The sequence below is a fragment of the Mytilus galloprovincialis genome, chromosome 6, assembly GCF_965363235.1.
Source record: "Mytilus galloprovincialis chromosome 6, xbMytGall1.hap1.1, whole genome shotgun sequence".
NCBI lineage: Eukaryota > Metazoa > Mollusca > Bivalvia > Mytilida > Mytilidae > Mytilus > Mytilus galloprovincialis.
Genome location: NC_134843.1, coordinates 4,176,661 through 4,197,469, shown reverse-complemented (window position 1 = coordinate 4,197,469; position 20,809 = coordinate 4,176,661). Strand labels below are relative to the sequence as shown.

The following is a 20,809-nucleotide window of genomic DNA, read 5'->3' as shown; positions in this document are numbered from 1 at the left end:
AAAAATAAATAAAAAAAATTCGGGCATTCATTATATAGATACAATTTAGAAAGTACTATAAAAACTGGAAATTAAATAAAAAAACTCAGAAAGAAGATTGATTTGATTTGATTACAACATACACAAAAAGTGTCTCCGATTATTAAACCATTGAACAAAATTTTCTTCTGGAATGCAGTAAAATGATTTGCCCATCAATTTGGCATACTTTAATATGCAACAACAGTCAAGGCTAAAAAAAGAGGTTGGAGATTAACCCAGAGTGGAAAGCCCGCTTATTTGATTTGTTTATAATATTTTCTCAAATTGATTTATGTAGAAATGGTGATAGTTGAAATAACTTTAGATGAGGTTTATTAAGTTGTAAAACATTTTAGGTCGTTGGGTCCAATGATCAACTGATATTAATAAAACAATTTTAAACATTGTCTTGTTTGCATTGCCAGTGCTTTTGGGTGGTTGAAATTGGGTTTGCATAGCAATTCATGCAATTTTTGGTGGTACAAATGTACACCAGTTTAAAAGGATAAAAACTGAAATTTCAGATTTATAATTAAACAATTTCCCCAATATTTTTACTGTTTTCAATACATCTTGATTGTCAAATTGGAGAATAACATAGTACATTTGTACTTCAAACTAAATTTAGGTCATAGTCATCTGCATTTAAAGTTTCATAGCTGAACATTATTGTTCATCTTGAAAGTTGTTTTTGAAGATTAAACAAATATCAAATTATCATTTCAGAAATACATTGAGCTTTGAGCGCTGCGTCTCTTACTAACATATAACATAGTTTCTTTTTGGTGTAGCTTGTAGTGGGTAGGGTCTGGTTATTACTTCTGTTTTTTCATTTGTTCTTTGGATGGTGTTATGGTTTTCAAGTGTTCTGCTTTCAAAGGAATCTGCATATGTAATTCTGAAATGAAAGTATTTGATATTTGTACAGTCATTTAAATATTAAAAAAAAAACAATTTGGAGCTTAAAGCTACTTTGAACTTTTTATAATTTTTGAAACAATGTCAAAAGCAAATGTCTTAAATCAAATTCTAAATTGTATTTGACATATTATGATGTATTGGAAACGAAAAAATTAAATGTATATATGTGTATCTTAAATTGAATTCAAATACAGTATTGTGAAAAATTACCCAAAATGTTATTTACTCGAGTGTCAACAAAATTATTTCCGGGTATCTGTTTCTTTAAAGCACTTATTGCAAACAAGGTAATGGTGAAGTAAAAGTAACATTTCAAAATTATAATCTAATTGGATGTATCTCTTATCTATAAAAATCACTTAAATCTTTAACCAAATGGGAAAGCAATTAATTAAATCATTTCACACACCCCCCCTAAAAAAAAACTTCATTCTGAGTTATCTAAAACTATCATCATTTCCCAGAGAAATTTAAATAATGATCCCTCACGTTAAATGGTAGTAAAATCTATTTTGCTTCAGATATCTCATTCTTGGGTTAATTTTTCAACTCTAATCCCCAATAAAATGCTTTCATTCAGACATTTTACAAATTCTCCATACAAATCCATACAAATCCCCAAAAAATAATCTTGTAAAAAACTAAAATTTGTGGTTCTCATGAATAATAATAAAAAAAAAACTGTCAATAATATTGAATCCACAGTATTCACTTTTTGCTTGAAAAAATTTGTAATCAAGTTTTATTATTAAGCCTCAAATGTTGTATATAAGCAACATTGGTTGTTTGTATCTTTGTCTTTACACATTGAAATCCATTACTTTTAAGCAAGGGAGATAACTTGTTTCAAATTTTAATTTTTGATGAAAATTCTAAAAACAATTTCTGGCTATTTGTTTATGTCTTCTTTGTCCATTCAACATCATATTATTCTAAAATCAGTGTAATTTTTATTTGATTTAGAAATATTAAGTAACTATTTGGTTTATAATTATCAGTACATAATTGACAACTATTTTTAATTTAAACCTTTTCGTCACATTTAACAATTGCTCATCATGATTTGTAGATGATTTTGACATTTCTTTTCGAAATTCCCCTTAAATTTCTTTTAAAAATTGCACACAATCAGTTATATTTACCAAGCAGGTTCCAATTGGATCATGTACCATACTTTGAGGGCAGTGGAAGATTCAGAGGGTGGGAGTTTTGGTGTTTACTTACTTACTTAATACTGCCCTTGTACGCCATTGGCGTGTAGGGCAGTAACAAAGATTTTCCACTTTTCTCAGTCGTTGACGGTTTTCTGTAGTGTGCCCCATGTCTGTTGGTATTTATTAGCCTCTGCCTGTACAGTTCTTCTCCATGTCATTTTGAGCCTTTGACTTTAGTTGAAAAAGTGAGACATAGCGGTCCTACATTCTGTCGTTGGCGTCGTCTTTGGCAGCGTCAACAAATATTCACTCTGTGGTTAAAGTTTGAAATTTTAATAACTTTCTTAAACTCTCCTGGATTTATACCAAGCTTGGACAAAAGCTTGTTTATGATCATAAAATAGTATCCAGAAGTCAATTTTGTAAAAATAAAATTCCGTTTTTTCTGTTAAACACTTATATATGGACTTAGTTTTTCTTCAAGTTAACAGTGATTTAATAAGATAGACATATTTTGGTTCCTATGGCACATCATCAGGATTGCAACTTCAGGAAAGTACAGAATTTTGTAATGATAATTTGCATTTCACAATGACACCATCAGGATTAATTATAAATAGGGAGTGAAGGTAGATGTGAATTATCTTTAACTGGATCAAGAATGTAAAAATAAAATATGTTTTTGTAAATTTGGACGACATTTGACTTGCAATTATGTACCATTTACTATGCTGGATGTAGTACAGACTTGCTTACGGTACCTTTTCAACACTGGAAATAGTACGTTTGTCTGAGCGAAGCCAATTGGAAGCACGTACCTCTTAGTGAAGCTAATTGGGAGCACATACCCTCTGTCTTGTTGCGAAGCCGATTGGAAGCAGTACATATATACCTCTGTCTGCTAAAGCTAATTAGAAGCAGTACCCCCGGCAGAGTGGTCCCAATTAGAGGCAGTAACTCTGAGCGAAGCCAATTGGAAGCATGTACCTCTGCAAAATTTGATTCAACACTATTCAACAAATTTTATTTAACATTCTTTTTAGAGTTTACCTTCATACCTTCTTTTATTTTTTATGTCCCACCTACGTGCGGCGTTGGCAATCACAAATATTCACTCTTTGGTTAGAGTTTTGAAATTTTCATATCTTTCTTAAACTATTCTGGATTTCTACCAAACTTGGACAGAAGGTTGTTAATGATCATAAGATTGTATCCAGAAGTAGATTTTGTAAATAAAACAAACTAATTTTTCCATATTTTACTTATTAATGCCAGGATACAATACATTCACTCTGTGGATAAAGTTTTTAAATTTTTAATAAGTTTATGCTATCCTGGATAATGTACCAATCTTGGACTGAAGCAAATGTCTTGTTAAAATTTTGTATCTATTTATCCGTATTTTACTTATTAATGGACTTAGTTTTCCTTCCAGTAATATAAAATAGTCTGCAGTAAAAAACATTTATGAGATTTATAAACTACCGGTATCCTGGATTTTTACCAAACTTTGACAGAAGCTTTTTACATTCAAAAGATACTACCAAGAGGAATATTTTTATTGATTTCCCCCCCTCATTTTTGTTGAGCCTGCAATTGACAGCAAAAGTAGGCAAGACACTGGGTTCTGCGGCACCCTTACAATTTTTTTTGATGATCGACAATGCAATTGAATGAGAACATAAACTAGTTTGAACCTAGCCTTTTATCTAGTCCTATAACATATGACTTCCCATTCTTATTCAATTTTTAACATTTTTATACTGATATTATCGGGTGGCACATTGATAGTAAAATAAAATATCAGAACAGTAAATAGAAATAGTAAATAATGCCCCAGCGGTCATATGTTATAGGACTAGCCTTTTATCCTGGGTTGGGAACCCCCTCTCTTTAGAAATGGCATGATCCACCCCTGTAGGGGGTCGGGGTGTGTTCAATAATTGCATTTTTATCATTTGAAGATGGAAAAAAATCTTTGTAAGTTATTACATGACATTTGTTTCCTCTCCAAATGGACAAAATGAGCTGTTTCCTGTAAGTCTGTGTATTAAATGGAGCTGGTTCCGTATTGACTGTTATCCTCCATTTAAGGAACCAGTCATTCCAAAAGGTTACCTTGTGTCAGTCAATGTCAGGATATCTGTGTTTTCACTTCTTTTCCAACAGAAGTCATAGGAAGCCAATCTTATAAAAAAAAACAAATTTTTATATCACCAATCTAAATGCTATCTGAAACTAAATTTGGGAACAAAAAACATCATTTTTTGGTTTGTTAATTTCAGAACTATTTTTCTTAACGTACTAAAGTTTAAACTAAATTAATGAAGTATTAGATTCTACATGCAATTTGAATATGGACAATTATTTTTTATTTTAAAGAATCAGTATTTTTATCATCTTTGAGTACACTTTTACATTACTAAATTTGGTCCTTTGTGTAAATATTTCACTATATAGCACCATTTTGCATATATTTGTATTTTCTATATTAAGTGTTCTGCACCATCGAAACTTTGCAGAAAGATTGCACACATGTTAAAGTTGTGTATTTCCTAGTATGAAATTGCTTGAGGAGTTTTCCCCCATTTTTTCAATCTGCAGTTTGAAATGTTTATAATTTTTTCTAATTTTTCTTGAATTGGGAGCTTTTTGTATAAAACTTTTTAAGGAGGTAACAATTTTTGTTTTGAACTCATATCTTTGGAACTCTCATAATGAGCATGCAAATTGATTAAGGTTGATTGTCATCACCAAAATTGCACAACTGAGCTACCTCAGGCTATGATTAATTTTTGGAGTATAATTTGCATGCTTATGATGTGCATGATGCAAAACTTTAAACAAGGGATATTTTATTAAACAATGCTCCAAAATATTAAAAAATGTTGTGTGATTTATTGGTTTTAGCCAATTACTATTTTGTTCTTTTTGTGTTGCCTCTTTAAGTTTTTACATATCAGATGTCTGCTAATTTATATAAAAGTTATTGTTTTAGCTCTGTAAATAAACAAAATGTAAACATTTTAAATAATAATGGGAAAGAGAAATTGTGGGTACTTCAAAAAACATTTGGTCAATTTTGAAAATACAAGTTACATGTTTAAAAGCACATCTGATATTTTTACTGTTTTATGTATGAATTCAAACAATTATTTGTGTTTTATATTGAGAATTACTTCAGCTGCCACGAAAAAGAAAATATTGTGAGATGCTTTGGCACATTCTTGGGACAATTGTATATTTGGTGAAATACAACAGAAAGGACATTTCATTAATTGGATAAAATGGATTCAGTGAACTGATCAGTACAAAAACCAATGTTGAAAAGCATATAAAAGTAGCCATGGTAGCAGCTCCAAGGAAGATGATTCAATAAATCTTCAACCAAGTCTGAGGCTTTACCAAGAAAATAAGAAGGCAAGTTTAAATACCAAATAAATAAGCCAAAAATTTCTATACATGCTATCGGTAATTTTATTAAAATGTATATTTAGGGCATATGATAGAGTTACAGTGGAGATAATGATGTTGCTAATGTAAAATGATATTTTTGCAATTCAATGGGAGATAACTCATAATTTACTTTTATGAACAATGGAATATATTTAAATCATTATTTTTGTGGAGTTGGAAATTCAAATAATAAACTTTTTTTTTTGTTATCTTTTATATTGATTTTTCAGTTATTTAGGTTATAGTAAGAAATCGGAACAATATTTTGTTAATGTCAGGGAAATTGAAATGTAAAGTATATAAATTGTCAATTTTTATATTTTAGGTTCTTTCTGTGAGATGTGTTTCTGGTGTGGGAATAAGACTTGGTGGTCTGATAAAGCTTATATATAGGTATGTACCAGTACTGTTTTGAAAAGAAATAAATTATCAATGTATTATAAAAATACATAAAGATACATGTTTTTTACTCTCTTGGCCTTGACATATTCAAACATTTAATTTCTGTGATTAATTTCTACTCTCACTTTTTTTATGAGTACAAATACAATGTATATATGTATAAATTAAAGGCTCTAACCTGATTATTTAGTTGGATAGCTCTCTCGTCTGTTCTCAACATCTATTACATGAATATGACCCATTTCTTTATAATTTTCATACATTAACAGTGATCCTTTCAAAATAATTTGGTTAACTAAGCATTTTATGTTCTTTTAAATTTCAGCTTAGCATCACTGCTTGTCTGTAAGGATTGAAGCTGGGAGTGGGCAATGGAGCTGACTTTTATGGTAAGAACCAATTCAAAAATTAATGAATTATTCAGCCAAGAGCATGTAAATACCATAGAATATTATTATGCAAAGAAGTTTTATATTTTGATTATGCATAGAAGTATTATATTTAAATTGTGTAGAGAAGTGTTATATTTTATTTTTTCTAAAACTATATCTGTATATATAATCCGGAAGGTGGTAACAAGATAAATAAACGAAATCAAAAATTATGCTGTAACTTAAAAAAAATCTTTCAATCTGTTTAACGATATCTAAAATTGTACCTGTAAATAAAGGAAATGAGATGTGGCTTAATTGCTAATGAAATAAAGATTTCCCATAGACCAAATGACATTGATGCATTCTTCTAATAGTCACTGTATGACCTTCAACAATGAGCAAAACCTATACCTTACATATAACTATGAAAGTCTGCAACATGACAAAATGTGAAACAATTCAAACAAGAAAACCAATAGCTTGTGATTTATGATGAAACAATGAAATAATAAAAAATCCCTTGTTTGCAAAGGAAGACTGGTTGATTGTAAATTCATGTCTTCACATCACTTCAAAATAATGGTAAAAGCAATGTTCTATGCATCATAAGTGTAATTGCCAGTTACATGTACTTGTTTCTTTGCATTGATTATTGTTCTGACAGATATTAGAATGTATATTTCTTTTTCAGGTGACTTCAACTGTGGCTGCAGGAAATTATTGTGCAATTCAACTGAAACAAAAAAGAATGTAATTCAGACTATTTTTGTGTATGTTTAAAAAAAGAATTGTAAAGATTCTCCATTTTCAACAAAGCTGGAAGTTGTAGGCTAAATTGATACTTCATAATTTTACTTTATTACTTATAGACCTACTCAAGTTATCTTAATGATGGTCTTTGTGTATCCAAAACATTTCTAGTAGTTAAAGAATGGAGAATCTAAAAAAAAAAACAAAAAAAAAACAAAAAGAAAAGAAAAAGAAATGTATTTTTTTTATTTTTCTGATTTGTATTATATAAATATTTTTCCATTGTTTTGTTATACTTATTTTTAGCAATGTTTTAGCTCAAACAAATTATTTCAAAAGAAGCATAGTAAAGAAACATCCTGGTGAAAAAAAATTGATTGATTTTAAGTGTTAAACATCTCTTTCAGCAATATTGATTATATCTTGGTGGCCATTTTTTTTATTGGTTGAGATGTAATGGGAGAGAACCACCAATTTGAAAATTGATGTACTAAATATTTTTTTTAAATGTTTGAATATTTTATATCAAATTATTTATTTTTAATTATAGCTATACTATTTTTTTGTTGTTAGATATAGCAATGATATGGAGTCCAAACAGGTGAAATTTTTGGCAAAGGGAGGTAATTTATTATTCCCCTGTTTAACTCCTTATTCTTGAAATTTCCTCATGGTAGGGAATATATAACTATTTACTTTAATTTCACATTTGTACAAGTTTTGGGTTTAATATCAGATGTATACTAGCTAATAAGGACTATTATTCAGAGTTCTGTAAATAAAAAAATGTAAACAGAGCTCTAGATAATAGATTTGAGGGTGGGAGAAATCATGGGTTACTTCTTGTAGAATTGATTGGGTGAAATTTTCAAGATAGGAGATTAATTGAAAGTGCATCTGATATCTTTATTCATTTCTATAAATAATGGACCAAAAAATGACAGATTGACAATCAGATAATGATGACAGCCATCCTGGCAGCCAGGAGAGCAGCTCTAAGGAAGATGGTCAATAAAATCTTCAACCAAGTCTGAGGCTTTACCATGAAATTGAGAAGGCAAGTTTATTGAAGTCAAACAATTTTTATACATTTTCTAGAAATATTTAATAAAAAGTGCATATATATTTATACCCCACGCAACGAAGTTGCGGAGGGTATAATGTTTTTGACCCGTCCGTCCGTCAGTCCATCCATCAGTCCTGTTTCTTGTCATCGCAACTCCTCTCAAACCACACAACAGAATTTCACGAAACCTTTTCAGATAATAAGGACATACTATGTAGTTGTGCATATCGACGGGAAATTGCGATTCAATTTTTTTTTCTAGGAGTTGCGCCCCTTTGAACTTATTTACTTTAATGTATTACTGCAACAGTTTGTCATCACAACTCCTCTCAAACCACACAACAGAATTTCACGAAACCTTTTCAGATAATAAGGACATACTATGTAGTTGTGCATATCGACGGGAAATTGCGATTCAATTTTTTTTCTAGGAGTTACACCCCTTTGAACTTATTTACTTTAATGTATTACTGCAACAGGTTGTCATCGCAACTCCTCTCAAACCACACAACAGAATTTCACGAAACCTTTTCAGATAATAAGGACATACTATGTAGTTGTGCATATCGACGGGAAATTGCGATTCAATTTTTTTTTCTAGGAGTTGCGCCCCTTTGAACTTATTTACTTTAATGTATTACTGCAACAGTTTGTCATCACAACTCCTCTCAAACCACACAACAGAATTTCATGAAAACCTTTTCAGATAATAAGGACATACTATGTAGTTGTGCATATCGACGGGAAATTGCGATTCAATTTTTTTTCTAGGAGTTACACCCCTTTGAACTTATTTACTTTAATGTATTACTGCAACAGGTTGTCATCGCAACTCCTCTCAAACCACACAACAGAATTTCACGAAACCTTTTCAGATAATAAGGACATACTATGTAGTTGTGCATATCTACCGGAAATTGCGATACAATTTTTTTTCTAGGAGTTACGCCCCTTTGAACTTATTTACTTTAATGTATTACTGCAACAGGTTGTCATCGCAACTCCTCTCAAACCACACAACAGAATTTCACGAAACCTTTTCAGATAATAAGGACATACTATGTAGTTGTGCATATCGACGGGAAATTGTGATTCAATTTTTTTTCTAGGAGTTATGCCCCTTTGAACTTATTTACTTTAATGTAATACTGCAACAGTTTGTCATCGCAACTCCTCTCAAACCACACAACAGAATTTCACGAAACCTTTTCAGATAATAAGGACATACTATGTAGTTGTGCATATCGACGGGAAATTGCGATTCAATTTTTTTTCTAGGAGTTACGCCTCTTTGAACTTATTTACTTTAATGTATTACTGCAACAGTTTGTCATCGCAACTCCTCTCAAACCACACAACAGAATTTCACGAAACCTTTTCAGATAATAAGGACATACTATGTAGTTGTGCATATCGACGGGAAATTGTGATTCAATTTTTTTTCTAGGAGTTATGCCCTTTTGAACTTATTTACTTTAATGTAATACTGCAACAGTTTGTCATCGCAACTCCTCTCAAACCACACAACAGAATTTCATGAAACCTTTTCAGATAATAAGGACATACTATGTAGTTGTGCATATCGACGGGAAATTGCGATTCAATTTTTTTTCTAGGAGTTATGCCCCTTTGAACTTATTTACTTTAATGTATTACTGCAACAGTTTGTCATCACAACTCCTCTCAAACCACACAACAGAATTTCATGAAACTTTGTAGATAATAAGGACATACTATGTAGATGTGCATATCAACAGGAAATTACGGTTCAATTTTTTTCTAGGAGTTATGCCCCTTTGAACTTATTTGCTTCAATGTACTTCTGCAACAGTTTGTCATCTCAACTCCTCTGAAAACACACAACAGAATTTCATGAAATTTTGTAGATAATAAGGACATACTATGTATATTGACAGGAAATTATTATTCAATATTTTTTCTTATACTTATTTAATTTCTCCAATGACAATGTGGGGACATGGGGTATGTGAGCGTGCTCACTAAGGTTCTTTAATCATCTTTCTTTTCTGTGTGAAAAACATCTTTGAAGAATGTATTTACCAGTTTAATATTTTGAGATACCAGTTACATTAACAAGAATTTCTATCACAATTACTGGAGTAAATCCTGAGATAGGAATTATACCTCAAGGGGAGACTAGTTTTATTAACAGCAAGATTTGTTCATTCAATGGGAGGCAACTCATTTTCATTATTCAAATTAGTTGAGTTCAGTTGAAATTCAAATCATAAAACTGACAATTTTTGTTTGTTTTTCAATCTTTATAAATTTTACAGAATATGTGGATGTTATACTTTTGGTACATGAAGTAAGAAATCAGAACATTTGTAAAGTAATCTTTAGGTTGACCTAGAAACTGGTTTGTAAAATTAATAAATGTGTTAATTTCTTTTTAGGTACTTTCTGTGACATGTTTTCATGGTGTTGGAATAAGACTTGGTGGTCAAATACAGCTAATATGAAGGTAGGTACCAGTATGTTAATCCTGTTTAAAAAAAATTATTCTATTAATAATATTATTTGGAAATGAATACCGACTAGGGTTAAAGGTTTATAAAAGTTTGGTCAACAGTATACTCTTGATTTTATCAATACCATATGACAATGTTCACTTGGCAAATATGGCCTTATTATAGATTTTAAATTTCAACTTTCATCATAGAATTCCAAAAAGGCCCAAATATGGTTTGTTAAATGGATATATCAAGAGACTTATGGCGACATAAAAGAAAAAGCTTCTTTATAATACACTGTAGACTCCATAATTAGCTAAATTGGGAGATATTATCAAAATGTGATGTTCTTACCTAAAAACTTAAAGAATACAGTACCTTTGATCCAAAATGTTAAGTAACCTAAAGGTGCCAAGGGTAATATTTAAATTACAAGACATACACTATTACTGGATCAGGGAAAGTGAATTATGCTGAAAATAGTTCTAACTTGTGAAAAATTGGAGCTTAATTGGCGGTTTTGCGAAAAACACCAGAATTGCATAATCAAGAGGTCATAACTTTGTAGTTTATATTGTTACATGTCAAAAAAAGAAGTGGTTATTTTGTATCAAAAATGATACCACAACAATTTATATGTAGCATTTGGACCTGAATTAAAAAAGATTAAAATCTTGTGGCCAACTTTAGCCCTTTTTAACCTACAACTTTTAAGGATTGAATTGGGTTGTTGGATTGATGTCTTATCAATGTTCTCAAAACCTGTCACATGTATATAACCCATTTTATATAAAGTAGATACGGTATTCCAGAAGTGATCCTTTAAAACAATTTTGATTGACTAAGCATTTTATATTTCAGGTTAGCACCACAGCTTGTCTGTAGGGATTGAAGCTGGGAAAGGGCCATTGGAGCTGAATTTTATGTAAGAATTAAAAAATAGATTGAACTATTCATCTAAGAGTATGTAAATGCACCATGGACTTTTTTATGTACATGTGTAGATCTAACATTTAAAAAAAAAAATCCAAAATATAAGTTTATTTATACCGGTAATCTGGATAGGGGGATATAAGAATAAAGAGATGTTATAAGATTGCCAACTACACAACTATCAATAAAGGAAGCAAATTACAGTCACTGTAGGATGTTCAGCAATGAGCAAATATCTATATGAATGTTAATAATGCAACTGGTTGAATATCACAATATTTTAATCTCTGATGCATATCTTTGAAGGCGGATTTTTCTGAAATCGGGATTATTAATCATATTTATCCATTTATTAAAAAATCAAGAATAGATGCATGCAATGATTTCTGAATTTACAGTATCAGTTTTAAAGTAAGCTATAAGAGGTACTGAATAGGACAAAATGGAAAACAATTTCAAACAAGAAAACCAACACATTGTTTCATGAAAAAGAATAATCGAAAAAAATAAACATGACACACACCAACCATTGGTTAGTTTTTCATCCTTATTTGCTAATAATTGTATTAGATATAGTTTAAATTTTGATATAGGCTTGATCATATGTTTTGACAGATATGTTTAAGCATATTTATTTCTTTTTCAGGAAACTTTGACTGCGGCTGCCACATTAAATGATTATATGATATAACAGTGAAGAAAGTTATTCAGAAAACTTTTGTATATGTTTCAGAAAATGTAATTTTTTACAATAACAAAAAAAAAAAAAAAAAAAGAATGTGTGAAGATTCTCTACTTTCAACTAGATTGGAAGCTTGTATTTAAAATTTCAAAATTACTCTTACGGTACTTTTCTTGTCATGCTTATAGAAACTGAACTTTATATGTTTCATAATTTAGATCTTATTCGTTATTCCCCCAACACCCTGTAACTCTGTTTCATTTTTACTTTGAAAATGAAATGAAACAGAAAAAATTTACTGGTAAATTTAATAATGGTCTGTCTAGTCCAAAGGCTTCAGTCGGTTAAGAATGGAGAATCTAAAAAAAAAAAAAAAAAAAAAAAAATTTAAAAAGAATATATTGTGTTTTTGTGTTGCCTGAATTGTTATATATTTTTCCAACTTTTTGTTATTTTTTGGCAGTGCTTTTAGCTAAAAAATCAAAATTATTTCACTAGAAGCAGAGTAGAACATATCGGTGAAAAAAGATTGATTGATTGATAGAATTTTGGTGTATAATGCCACTTTCAGCCCAATTTGTATTATCGTGATGGCCATTTTTTATGGGTTGAAAAAGTTAAAAGTAACAGTAGATACCCACCAACTTTTCCCCTGAGGGAACTGTCAATTTTAGTCAATTAAGCTTCGAGTCAAACACACCTACCACAGGTTGGCTTTGAATTCTCAACCTCATTTTGACATGCTAGAGATACAATAATACTTCTTAGACCACTGCCACTAAGGCCCTTAGGTAAAAGTTAAAGTACTAAATTAGTTATTGAAATGTGTCGTAGTTTTTACATATCGTATATTTTTTTTCATTTTATTTATACTATATTTTGTATTTTTGTTAAATATAGGAAGGATATGGAGTCTTGACAGGGTCATATTTTCTAGGCAAGGGGAGGTAATTCCCTTGTTATACTCCTCATACTTTAAATTTCCTAAGTGTTTATAGGGAATATAACTTTTTTTATTTAAATATTCACTTTTTTTACACATTTTCTTTAAATATCAGATGTATACTAGCTAAAATAACTATTATTTAGAGCTCTGTAAATAAAAAAAAATATGTAAGCAGAGCTCTATATATAGATAATAGATTTGGATGGTTTGAGAAATAGTGGGTAACTACAATTGATGAGGGGAAGTTTTCAAAAAAACTGATTTTGTTAAAACTGTAAAGTGCATCTGATATTTTTTTTTATACATGTATAATGTTATTTCTGAAAGCAAATGGACAATAAGATAATGATGACATGGACCTCCTTGGCAGTTATGATAGCAGCTCTAAGGAAGATGGTCAATTATATCTTCAACCAAGTCTGAGGCTTTACCAGGAAAAATCTGTGGTGAGTTGAAATGTTCCACAAAATTTATAATAATATTATTATAGACTTTTAAAACTTTTTATTTATTAAGGGTTTTTGTGTGATATTGAAGATACAATTGAGAATGGAAATGGGGAATGCGCCAAAGAGACAACAACCCGAGCATAGAGCAGACAACAGCAGAAGGTCACCAACAGGTCTTCAATGCAACGAGAAATTCTCGTACCCGGAGTCGTCCTTCAGCTGGCCCCTAAACAAATATATACTAGTTCAGTGATAATGAACACCATACTAAACTTCATCATTTCATAACATTTTTTTATAACTTGTATTTAATGAAAATGTTTTCTACCTTATGTATCAAGTCAATATTTTGAAGATATTATATAACAAATTCATAAGAAATGATACAAGGCATAATTTTGTTTCTCTTCTTAATTTTATCTTTTAAACATTTTTTTTTATTTCAGGTTGTTGAAATTACAATGTTTTCCTGGTGTTAACATGTTGGTAGGTATTAAAGCTTTTACTTTTAATAATTTTATTAGTATTTGACATCAATAAGTTTTTTGAAGGTTTGAAATACTATACAATATGATGAAATACAAGTTTATTTATTGCTAACTTATTAAAATTGAAAATGTAAATCGGGAATGTGTTGGAGAGATAAAAAAACCTTACAAAGGGCAAAAACATAACCATTAGTTTGATTTTGAATACCAATTATTTTCTTGCAGAATTTTGTTTGTTATCTGAGAACTTTTAAACAATTATTATGATGTACATATTTTTTGAAAGTTGAGAATAACTGACCTTGAACTTTGTTTTACAGGTTAGCATCACAAGTTTCCTTGGGGTTACTTGCTTGGGGAGTTATTAGAGCTGTTTTAAGGTGAGAATTATTTAATCAACAAACAATTTAAATTTATTAATTATACATGTATCTAATTTTAAATGCCCCTTGATATTTATATATCTATCCTAAATATATGTCAATGTAAAATGCTGTACCTTTACTTTATAAGTGTATCTATATTAACTGATTTGTCTTCCCTGCTCTGAACCAGATTAGGCTCGAGACTACAATTAATTCCTCGATCAGTTCTTTATAACGTTTTGTCGCATTAAAAAAAATTTGCCTAATCTTTTTGTCTTAATTTTGGTGTGTGCAATGTACAGTTCAAGTCCAACAATATATGCAATTTTCAGAAAAATTGCATGTTTACATCATACAAATTTGGCCCAATACACATCCATACCCCTGTAGGCAAGTCAAGAGATGTTCCGAAAAGTGTAAATACTACCTTTTTGCACCTATTAGGTCCAAGGCCACAATTGTCATCCCTTGATTTTCGTTGTTCACAAATATATAAATCCCTAGTGTTGACAGTGGGTTACTTGCCAATATTTTTCATACCCCTTCGAAATTTATTTCTCCATGTTTTATACCTCAAATTGGAAGTAGGGGGTGAAATTACACTAAAAAAATTTGGGTCCAGAATTTTAAAGTAAAGTAGTGATTTGGTCCAGCTGAAAAAGGTTAAAAATTAGCACTTCGGAAGATGTCAAAAGATTTTTAAGACGTTTTAAACATAAAATTGTCCATTTTTAGCTCACTTGGCGTCCGTGGTCCGTCGTCGTCGTCCGTCGTTAACTTTTACAAAAATCTTCAATGAAACTACTGAGCCAATTTCAACCAAACTTGGTTACAATCATCATTGGGGTATCTAGTTAAAAAATAGTGTCCGGTGACCCGGCCAACCAACCAAAATGGCGGCCATGGCTAAAAATAGAATATAGGGGTAAAATGCAGTTTTTGGCTTATAACTCAAAAACCAAAGCATTTAGAGCAAATCTAACATGGGGTAAAATTGTTAATCAGGTCAAGATCTATCTGCCCTGAAATTTTGAGATGAATCGGACAACCCGTTGATAGGTTGCTGCCCCCCTGAATTGGTAATTTTAAGGAAATTTTGCTGTTTTTGGTTATTATCTTGAATATTATCATAGATAGAGATAAACTGTAAACAACAAAAATGTTCAGTAAAGTAAGATCTACAAATAAGTCAACAGGACCAAAATGATCTGTTGACCCCTTAAGAAGTTATTGCCCTTTATAGTCAATTTTTAACCATTTTTCGTAAATCTTAGTCATCTTTTACAAAAATCTTCTCCTCTGAAACTACTGGGCCAAATTAAACCAAACTTGACCACAATCATCATTGGGGTATCTAATTAAAAAATTGTGTCCGGTGACCTGGCCAACCAACCAAGATGGCCGCCATGGCTTAAAATAGAACATAGGGGTAAAAGGCAGTTTTTGGCTTATCACTCAAAAACCAAAGCATTTAGAGCAAATCTGACATCGGGTAAAATTGTTTATCAGGTCAAGATCTATCTGCCCTGAAATTTTGAGATGAATTGGACAACCCGTTGATAGGTTGCTGCCCCTGAATTGGTAATTTTAAGGAAATTTTGCTGATTTTGGTTATTATCTTGAATATTATTATAGATAGAGATAAACTGTAAACATCAATAATGTTAAGCAAAGTAAGATTTACAAATAAATCAACATGACGGAAATGGTCAATTGACCCCTAAAGAGTTATTGTCCTTTATAGTCAATTTTTAACAATTTTCATAAAATTTGTAAATTTTAACTAACATTTTCCACTGAAACTACTGGGCCGAGTTCATTATAGATAGAGATAATTGTAAGCAGCAAGAATGTTCAGTAAAGTAAGATGTACAAACACATCACCATCACCAAAACACAATTTTGTCATGAATCCATCTGCTTCCTTTGTTTAATATTCACATAGACCAAGGTGAGCGACACAGGCTCTTTAGAGCCTCTAGTTTAAGTTAGAGCTGATGAAGTTTTCTATAATTTTGATATAATTTGTCCCAAAAGTAGTACAACACACTGTAAAAAAATCATCGAGAAAGCCCAGGTGGGATTTTTTTAATTTTCATTTATGTTCTAAAAGAAATGCACTACGAATTAATTGTGATCTCAATCCACCTAGCCGAATTACTCTTTCCTTATCAAAATCTGTTAAAATAAAACATCCAAAAGTTTATTTCAGCTCTCCCCTTTCATTTCCACCCCAGAAAAACTAAGAAATGTATGAGAAAGGGAAAGAAAAAAAAATAAGAAAAAATACATTATAATTAAAGGGAACTATACTCGTGGACAACGAAAAGGGGGGCCATAATTGTGGCCATGGGCCAGACGTGAAGGGGAGATAATCTGATATCAAGTAAAACCTAGCTATCATAAAAAAGATGATCATGTATGATAACTGCTTTACATTGTCATTCATATTTTCACTACAAATTTCAAAAGAATTTATTCCTACTTTTTCATCATGGAGAAAATTTTGTTTTGATCTCAGTAAGGGTCAATAAAACAACAAATAACAAAATATTCATTAAATTTTACTTTTTATTAAGTGAACTAACCAGCAGCTTCTGCATTCACTGTGTTTCCAATAATTGCTCAGGTATTTGATGTCAAATCTCATAATTGTAAAGTTTGGAAAAATTATTTTTGTGTATTGACAGATTTCAAATGAAGTAGCAAAAATAAGAGTAGTTTTCACATTCAATGATATGTTTTTTTTTAAATTGAATTTTATTACCGGGTATATACCCTTAAGATTATTTGATTAAATAATTGAAACTTAACTTTATTTCTTTTCAGTTTAAAGTGTAACAGTTGCTGCCTTGTATGGTAAAATCCTCAGACAATAATCCTGCAAACAATCGGATGAACTGTTACTATCTCTATTGGAACAATCTGTAGGCAGTAGTCTTGTAAGCAGAATGAGTTTTTAACAAATTGTATTTTTATTGCTATATTGAATTTCAAATTATAGATTTTTTTTATTTATATTACTTGCATTCAATTATTGTTTTGTGATTGATGAAAAATTAAACTGAAATTATTGTTATTTGAGGGGTCCCAAAGGTATGCCATATGGTTTCTCAAAGTACCCACAAGACGTACATAGGTTTACATATTTTTAAGTTATGTACATGTAAGCCTTACAAGTGCTTTGTGAAATGAATTTTGTTGGTTAGAATCCAAAATAGTAGGATTTTGATGGCCAAACACTATGAAAAGAGAATATGAAACTAGTCCCCTGTTAAATATTTTAACTACTAAGTTTTTGACCCCAAATAAAAATGTTTGGGTTTTGGGTTGGGTTTTACTCCACTGAATGCCTAAGAGGGGACTAGGCCAGCCCAAGTGATTTATTTTATAATCAACAATTTTTTTCCCACAAAAGGGGGGGGGGGGACCCTCTAAACCGCCTCTGCAATGGGAAGATTTGTGTTTTCTGTCTGTTTGTCCATCATCATCTCTCATCCACGGCTTATAAACTATTGGTAGATTTTCATTGAAACTTTCAGATTATCTTCTGTAACTAATGGCAGTGTGTATTTTTTTTTATTATAATGAAATTTTGGGGTTCCCAATTGAAAGAATGGACCTTTTTTTATTATGTTTTTATCCTGCATTTAATCTTGTCTTAAAAAGTTGGATCTCATTATGACAAAATTGTCATGACATTAATACAAATTTTCAATGTATTCTACTTCAAGACAATAGTATATTACCACTGTAGCTTTGAAGTATATATAAAGGTTTGCTATAACAACATTTGTGTTTTATATGATTTTATCTGATTTTAGTGGTTTTTATCTGAATTTATTTGTTTTTATTGTAAAATCTTGTTATACCAAGCCTTAATATGGTTGGGTTTGTTCAGAAACTAAAAAAAATTACTTTTACATGCAGATATTTATTTTCATAATGAGATCTGACATTTTTATGCTTTTAACTCATAAACATTCTTTTTCACCCTTCAACTATTGATGCAGTCCTTGGAAGATTGATCAAACTGTTAGATTTGTGGATGTAAGTTGAGAATCTGCTCTAACTAAATCTATGTTGATATCAGCTGAACTAACCTATCCTTCAATATGAGTAATAAGATATAAGAAAAGAAAAAATCCATTCTTTGATTAGAGAACCTTTAGAAGTTATAAAAAATAGTACACAACGTCGGCAGAGACTGAAGATTATTTGAAAGTATCCGGAAAGTCCCATTTAATCTTGATAATTGTGGGTTAAGGTTGAAGATGGATGAGCAAACATATCATACACTGAATCACTATACCACATCCCGGCCTAATGCATAAATCATTCTATAAAATAATAACTGAACACTAGTTATCTGCCCTCCTCAGGGTTCCATAAATAAATATAAAAATATACTACTTAATTTTAAAAACAAATAGCTTAGAAATTTGGAAGGAGTAAAGAAACTATATAGTTTAAAACAGCTTGAGGTTAAAAATGTGAATGAATGAAATGTAATCTGTTCCCTGGAGGATCCAGAAATTTTCATAAAGGGAAAAAAAAGGGGGTGCTCACTGATTGTTAGAGGGGCCTCCTCCAGTGGTACTTCAGTGATTTCCTAAATAATCAACCAAATTTTTCCCACCTCTGCTATTTCATTGGTAATCTAATCATTTTTGCACCGATCAAATATTTAGTTTGTTTTATTTTCCCAGTAAATAAAAGAGAGACGAAAGATACCAAAGGGACAGTCAAGTTGAGTAATTCTCAAAAAATAATTTGTACATGCATGTTTTGATATTTTTATATTATAGCTTTTACCACAGTTTTACTTTGTATAAGAATTGTATTGTTTTTGGATGTCATTTTTAAAAGTTGAGACAAACTGAGGATTCTTTTTTAATATGGAATTCTATTATTTATTTATAAGTTAAGTAAGGACTAAAAAGCCTTAATTAGATGTAGGAAGATGTGGTGTGAGTGCCAATGAGACAAACCTCCATCCAATAACAATTTAAAAAAAGTAAACCATTATAGGTCAATGTATGGCCTTCAACACGGAGCCTTGGCTCACACCGAACAACAAGTTTATATATTAAACAAAGAATAGTCAAAAAATGATTACAAAATTTATTACATGTATCAAAAAATTAACATGATTTTATTTTAATTCATAAACTTTTATATGTAATTATATAGACTAAGAAATTACATTAGGATTATTTCCCCCCTATAATAAAAACAACCAGGAAAATAGATAGTATCCTCAGTACTGTCATTTATTTTGCATTATGTAATATTTTGCTACTGATACCATACCCATGATGCAGATCCTTTTCCTCCTTTTTATTTAAAGATAATTTACAACCGTGATCAAAAGCATATCACAAGTAACTGTTTGTTTGATATTTACACACATCTTAAAAGAAGCAGATTGTGTTTGGTTTCATTTGGTTATTTTGTATCATGTAGGATCATAATAATTGGTAATTAAAATTTATTTGGAAAATCATCTTATCTTAATTGTATCTGGAGGACAAGTAAGGGGGAAGAGTTTTCTGTGGTCGAGGGTATGACACATGCAGATGCTTTAATTATATTTATTTATATTTAATTATATTTATTTATATTTCCATCACTTGGCGTCTATCATCATCATTGGCTTGGCAGTGTATTATCAGCAGAACTTAGGGATACTAAACAGGGTTGTCATTTTTAAAACTTTATTGTCCAAACTTTAAAGGTGCTGGATAGCTTCATATTTGTATGAAGATGCCAAATGGTCTTTTTATTTGACTAGTTACCCCATTTTTATGTGTTATATGGACAACTATATTTGGTACAAATGTATATGGATTCATTGCTAGGTATACATATAAAAAAGAAGTGTCCTAATGAGACAACTCTTCACAAGAGACCAAATGACAGACATTTACAACTAAGGAGTCTTTTATACAATAACATCAGTGGTCTTGTATTAGTGTGTTCGCCTCAAGTTGGAACTCTGGCATGTTAAAACCTAAACGACTCAAAAATTGGTACTTGCTGCTGCTCTTCATGTGGATTGCACAAAGCAGGGTTAATTTTCATGTACCTGTCCTGAATATGCATTTAATTGCCACAGGACTTTTAACAGTTGTCCATCATTACCATCATGAGAGATCGCCTAGCCTAACAAAGTCATGGTTCAGTGATTAATGTTCAGTTTTGGGATTAGGTATTTGTTTCTCTGAAACTAAGTAATTCATTATGTTTATTCAATGAATAAAATAATTGTAAGGTTCACACGTCTGTCTAACAAGGTTCATCTGACCTTGACCTTATTTTCATGGAT

General features: G+C 30.7%; 2 long non-coding RNA genes across 2 annotated transcripts; both read left to right on the top strand.

Moving 5' to 3' along the window:
* Positions 1-1,854: 1,854 nt before the first annotated feature.
* LOC143078744 (uncharacterized) lies at positions 1,855-7,116 on the top strand. Its single transcript, XR_012979254.1, has 4 exons — positions 1,855-5,516; positions 5,878-5,945; positions 6,280-6,343; positions 7,020-7,116. It is a non-coding gene; the product is annotated as an uncharacterized LOC143078744 (long non-coding RNA).
* A 7,081-nt stretch (positions 7,117-14,197) lies between these two features.
* LOC143078743 (uncharacterized) lies at positions 14,198-19,987 on the top strand. The gene is made up of 2 exons (XR_012979253.1): positions 14,198-14,496; positions 17,311-19,987. It is a non-coding gene; the product is annotated as an uncharacterized LOC143078743 (long non-coding RNA).
* Positions 19,988-20,809: the final 822 nt, after the last annotated feature.